Genomic DNA, 6,654 nt, shown 5'->3' with positions numbered 1-6,654 from the left:
GAGGTGTATTTGTCCATGCTAACATTGGTTATTGGCCATCGCGCGCTTAAATACTATGCAATCCTTAGCTTGATGACCATACCTCCCACAGACATTGCAGTTCCCGTTGAATTTTACTCTAAAAGTAGGGCATTCACTAGTACTATGGGGTCCATAGCATAGTGAGCACCATTGTTGCTCCCTTCTTGGATACATATGATTGTTTTGCAGAGCACGATTGTCTCTAAGACTCTCTTGAATGGCCTTGGTGAGATTTGCTAAAGTCATCTCAAATATCTTTGGCTCCTTAGCAATAGGCTTTAAGGTCATTAATTGATTCCCTAATGCTTGCGAGCTAATATATTTAGGCTCAACAGACACTCTTTCTTTTTGAATCATTAAATTATCCTCCAATTGGATCGCATTGGTGGTGACCGCTTCCCAAGTTGGTGATACCTCTAATGACTAGGCCATTGTAGATATCCTCATGTCGTAATCCCCTAACAAATCTATCAAGCAATTGATTATTATTGAAGCGCTCATTTGAATTACAACGAGAATTCAAATACTTTAAGCGACTAAGAAAGTCTCTCACCGACTTTCCTTCCTCTCGTTGGGCTTTTTGGAGTTGAGAGGCTACACCCCAAAGCACTCCCTCTCGTATGTATTCTTTTAAGAACAGTCTCCTAAGAGTAGGGTAATTTGTTTTTTCTTCCACCCTTAGGGTTCTATACCAATCTTCAGCCTTTCCACTTAAGGTTAGGCTTAAAGCATTACTCTTATACATGTCATTGTGTTCTCCTAGAGAATCGCATATTTGTTCAAACACTTCGATATGCTTTCTCACATCCCCGTCTCCACTAAATTTTTGTGTGAGCTTGGCTATTTGTACTACCTTACTTCTAGGTTCTCTATCAGGCCTGTTACGCATATGCTCAGCAATAGATCGACCGATAGCTTGAGCAAATGTTGCCAAGTCATCTAAGTGAGCAGGAACCGTGGGTGGAGGTGCTCCAGACACTACATGTGGAGTAGGTATTGGCATTGGGCTTGGTGCATAGGAAGCCCTTGGATTCCAAGTTTGGTATGGTGTTGTGCCATGTGGCGGCCCAAAGTTCATATGTGTGGCCCTAGGCATAACAGACGTCGGATGTGACGTGCTAATGCTAGCCGGTATGGTCCCATGGAAATAAGAGCTTGGGTGTTTTGGTTGTGGAGCATAGGTAGTTGAAACAATGGGAGGGGTAGGGACTACATGAGTACGAGGACCTATAGGTATATACGATTGGTACACACTTGTAGGTACTATTGCAAGCATTGAGCTACCATGTAGTGGTGCTTTACTAACAAATGAGGTCCATGGCGTGTTTCTTGGCATGCCCATCATTGGGGTATGCATGGTAGTCGTGGCGTCATCAAGGGAAAGATGAGCTAAACTTGGAAAAGTAAAGCTATCACTGGTGGGCTCAGATTGCACTTAGACCCCTGGTGAAACAACATATGGGGGATCCATCGGACTTACCGAGAGAGTCTCCATTTGCGATAAGGTTGGTTGTTTAGCCTTCCTTGTATCCAAGAATCTCATGAGACCCGTTGAAGGCATGTGGATCCCCTTGTTCAGTCTCTCTAGCTCAATAACCCTATGGATGACCTCACAAACTCTTTGTTGTTGATCCTCCACACTAGTAGCACCCGTTGTGGATTGTAGAACATCTAACCAACCCACGTAATAGGTGTGACCTGTGTATAGATCGGTTAGAGTTTCCATTTGTAGTTCGTACTCCCAGTTCTCATTTAGGAACGCTCCATCTAGGCTTGAGATGATAGGGGTGTCCTTTGAACTAGATGCAATGTGGCTCTCTATGGGTTGACCCTTAGTGGTTGCTAAGTCAGGAGCACTCAATTGCTCTCCTAGCAAGGATATTGATATAGGAGCTTTCGCTTTTAACTCTCTTCATTGCTCCGCCTTGCGTAAGCTCTCAATTTTCTTTTCCCTAGCCGCAATGATATATCGCTCAATTTCTTGCACTTTGGCAAAGCTTCTACCATCAGGTAATATAACCTCGGAGGGAAATAGCTCTAAAGAGTCAGGGGTGCAGTGAATGGAGTATTCACGTGCACACTCTCAAGAGCATAGAGTCTACGTTGGTCATGAATGGAGAATTTACTTCCCCACCCCCCTCATTTACATCGTTAGCTCCATGTTCAGAGCGAGTGGCTCTATTAAAGATTTCCTTCAAGCGGCTAAGCACGCTCGGCCCAGACCGTGGACCCATGGCATGCATGTCTTGGCTTGAGCTATTGGGATTAGGCATTGGGAAATCCTCCATGACGTCGTAGTCAGAGAAAGAGTCACTAGCCGCTATGTTTGGGTCTTGGTTTGTACTACCTTAGGTCCCCGCCGAGGGCCCAGGGCCCGAAACCTAAGGTAGGTGGATACTGAGAACTCGCATAAGTCAAAATTCTCTCTAGTTGCTCGGCCTCTAGCACACGACTAGAGCGCAGATACATGTGCCTTTGGCACCCTACAAGCGTCGGCGAATAACCTCGAAGGTTAACCGCTTACTTTTTTAGGCGTCCGTTTTTTTATGTTTTTTAATGATCAGTTTTTGGATTAGAGCATGTGTAGTTTAAAACAAGTGTATCTCTCAGGGGATCGTGGTGTGCTTTACAGCACAGCGTTCGGTTACCCGAAGCTCCGTTGGTCCTCAAAAAGGTCAATTTTTACCTACGCGTGAGGCTAAAATACGTAATTTTAAAGGGGGCTTGAGGCCTGAGCCTGAGGGTGGGATTGGGCTTGGGTTTGGAAAATATTCTCGATCCCAATCCTACCTTTAAATTTTTATTTTTATTTTTGTAGATAAGGTCGCCGCGACCGCGCTGTACGCGCGAGTACACACACCTCTAACCTACCTACTTACAATTAATAGAGCTATTGTTACACACTAACACACTACTATAGCAACTCATTAGCTAACAGAACTACTTACTATACTTTACACAGAACAAACATTATCGATCTACTACCTTAATCCTAACACCTTATCACAGAGAAAACACCTTATGAACAAAAAAACACAATACCTTTCAATACCTTATTAACAAAACAATACACAGCAGCAAAAAAAACTCCTTCTGAACACACACCTTCCTTCTCTACCTTTCCTACATTTCAAAATGCACCACAAAGTAGCATAGAGTGCTACTCGAGCTTAATGTAGGGCATTCCCTGGCAACGGCGCCAAAAATGTGCGCGCCTGTCGTACGTGTCAATGCAAGGGACTTGCCAATACACTGTGTGGGAGCCACAAATGGCTACAAGCACACAACCAGACTAATCTAGCAAGCTAAAGAGAACAAGGGTGTGTCACTCACCGCCCTAAGCTTGCCTTCGTGGAGGATTCCTCGCCACGAAGAAAAAGGAGCTACTGTCGTGCCGCACTCAACCGCCTCGCCGCCATCGTGCCGTTGTCGCAATGCTCTCTCTCTCTCTCTCTCTCTCTCTCTCTCTCTCTCTCTCTCTCTCTCTCTCTCTCTCGCATACACACACACACGAAGATGAAGAAGAAGAAGATGAATATGGAGCAAGAGCACTCTTCAATTGCACAAATGAGAGAATGAGTGATTTTTAGGTTTAGGTGACTTTTATATGAGCTCGTTCCATTCACACTTGGGCACCCATACTTAGCCAACTAACCCTTGAATGTTCCTGTTAGAGTGCGCCTCTCATCGGCGATCACTCTTACCCTTTGCCTATTGGACCGACAAGATGACTACTAGAAGTGGACGCCAGTGGTTAACAAGTCTAATCCATTCTCCGATGTGTAGTTAAGTGTTGATTGTTATGACAATGCCATGAATGGTTCTCTACCATCATCGAGCTAAATGTTTTTGGGGATTCCATGCTGATAGTGAAACCAATAGTAGGTATATGGGCTTATAAGATAAATAATAGGGAAGCAAAATATTTGATGATGAAGTTCAAGGGTGTGCAAATTCACTTTATGCCATGAGATAGGAACAAAAAGAAAATGCTTTAACTATAGTGTAAGTAGAGAATGTTACGGTGGATGCAATTGCTATGAATACCCCATTGTTTCAAGGAAAAGAAGAGTTGTAAAACGTTCTCTATTTCTTGGAGCATTTTGAGACTCCAATACACATGAGTTGAAATGAGCGAAGATGGCTGGATAGAAAAGCTACCATATATTGTATAGTGAATGATGATTTGTATTGCAGAGGAAGGATGCATTCTTCAAGAAGGTACTTCTTCTTAGGATATTAAAGGCATTTTGAGTAGTTTCATGAGGGAGTGTGTGGTGGGCATTTTTCTAAAGAGATCACCAGTAGGAAAATTCTCCAAGCTGAGTTGGTTTGGCCAAGCCTACATCAAGATGTCTAGCATTGGTGTCACGCTTGTGAAGTTTTTCATAAAGCCGGACCTAGGAGGCCAACATATGAAAAAAAAAATCCCATCATGACATATGCTACGTTTGAGAAATGGGAAATTGATGCATTGAGACCATTATTATGCATAGAGTCTCAAAAAGAGTATGTGATTATGGGGTAAGACTACATGATAAGGTGGATAGAGGCCTAAAAAAGAATCACTTCTAAGGATGTGAGTGACTTCATCTCTGAATGTATTTGCTACAGGTTTGGCACACCTTTGGACATCCTCTCTGATCGAGGGTCAAGATTTCAAGCAGATTTGGTGGTAGAGTTAATGAAAAAGTTGAAAATTAAGCGTAGGCACTCTACCCCTTACTAAAGTCAATGCAATGGGGTTACTTGAAAAAGAAAATGAGCTTATTTGTAAAATTATCACCAAACAAGTTGTCATGTGGTGACCCAAAGGCTTGGGATAAACACTTAGATATATCAATATGGGCTTATAAGACTTCTTTTAAGACGTCTCTAGGGTACACTCGTTTTCACTTAATGTATGGGCTAAAGGCTCTTCTACCCATAGAAGTAGGATTAGCAACCCGCAAATCCTAAAGGCCTTTCATGGGGATGTCAAAAGGAAAAAGTGGAACAACGGATCATTGATTTGGATAGGTTATAACGAGGGTTATAACTAAACAAGGAAGAAAAGAGGTGAAGAAAATTCAATAGTAAGCTGACCAAGAAGGCCATTAAGGAAAGTTCTCTGGTGTTGCGATATGACAATGAATTTGACCACAGGAAAGAAGGTAAGTTTTTGCTAAAATGGGAAGGACCTTTTGTTGTGGTATGAAAGTTTTCGAATGGCAGTTGCACGTTGGGAGATCTAGATGGAAGTTACACCATACTTCAATGAATGGATGGCATCTAAAGCTTTATCATTCTTGTTTAATGCCACACGTAGAGGAAGTAGCTAACAAAGATACATGCTTTGGCGGAAGGTTACCAAGAGTAGGACATGGGCTAGAAACATGAATGTCTTTGGAGCATTATGGGAGGGCTATATGAGGCATGCTTTTTGCATCCCCCCTAAGAGGCCATCTGCATGTAACCAGGAGCCATAGAAATTTTAGTAAAATTTCTAAAAAATAAAAGAGCACTGTACGACGGAGGAAGCTCTAGAATAGACAATATATGGAATCTCATCCGACATGTATGCCAATGGTAGTGCTTTTTTGAGGATTCAGCAAGTCGCGAAGGACTTTCCGTTATCTCTTGGAATGTGTTAACTATCGATTATGCTCAATATGGCTATGGTAGGGAGGTTCCAGGTTGTTTTTAACTGAAGGCGAAGGGGTGGTTTTTGGTGAGAGGAAGTCTTGGAAGTAAGTATGGTGCTCTCATAAGATCACGTGAAGATCTTGATCAGCTTCCATCAAGTGATATCGTCCCTTGGAGCACTCTTCTCTCTAAATGCAATCACCTGTGTTTTTTATTTTGAAGCTGGCTCGTGGCCTTATCCAATACCTTCATGTGGGCAAGAGAATTCACGCTGCGATTGCTAGCCGCAATGGTTTTTTGGAACAGCATGTTGTGCTTGAGATTGCTTTTGTGGGTTTGATATGCTCTCTCTCTCTCTCTCTCTCTCTCTCTCTCTCTCTCTGAGCAGCTAGAGCCAGTGCTCTGCTCTCCTCCTTCATCTCTTCCATGCACACACACCACCCTCATACACACACTCTCACCCTCTCACTCTCTCCCTCGTTTTCCCTCTCGGATCAGCCCCACCCCATCACCATCTCTCTCTCTCTCTCTCTCTCTCTCTCTCTCTCTCTCTCTCTCTCTCTCTCTCTCTCTCACAGAATACACACTCTCTCTCTCCCTCTCTCTCATCATCCTACCCTCGTTTTCTCTTTCGGATCAACTCACGCAAGAATCTCTCTCTCTGTCTCTCTCTTTTCAGAAAACAACAGCACAATATCTTTCCGTGTCTCCAAACACATACACTCACCATCCACACACACTCACACACTCTCTCTCTCTCTCTCTTTCCCTTTCACCTTCATCCCTTCTTCTCTCTCAGCTTCGCCAGAGGAAAAACTCTTCTCTTTCGCTTCAATTTCTCAACACACATACACACACATTCTTGTTTTCTATCATTCCCATGAGCTGCGGGCAGTAAAAACACACTCTCTCTTCCGTGTAATCACATACACACACACACACTTACTATAAATACATACATGAACCTCTTGCTACATTGTCACTATACATCTCTACGCACAATACCAT

This window comes from Adiantum capillus-veneris, chromosome 22 (genome assembly GCF_014529385.1).
Source record: "Adiantum capillus-veneris isolate H3 chromosome 22, ASM1452938v2, whole genome shotgun sequence".
NCBI lineage: Eukaryota > Viridiplantae > Streptophyta > Polypodiopsida > Polypodiales > Pteridaceae > Adiantum > Adiantum capillus-veneris.
This window is presented reverse-complemented; position numbering follows the sequence as displayed.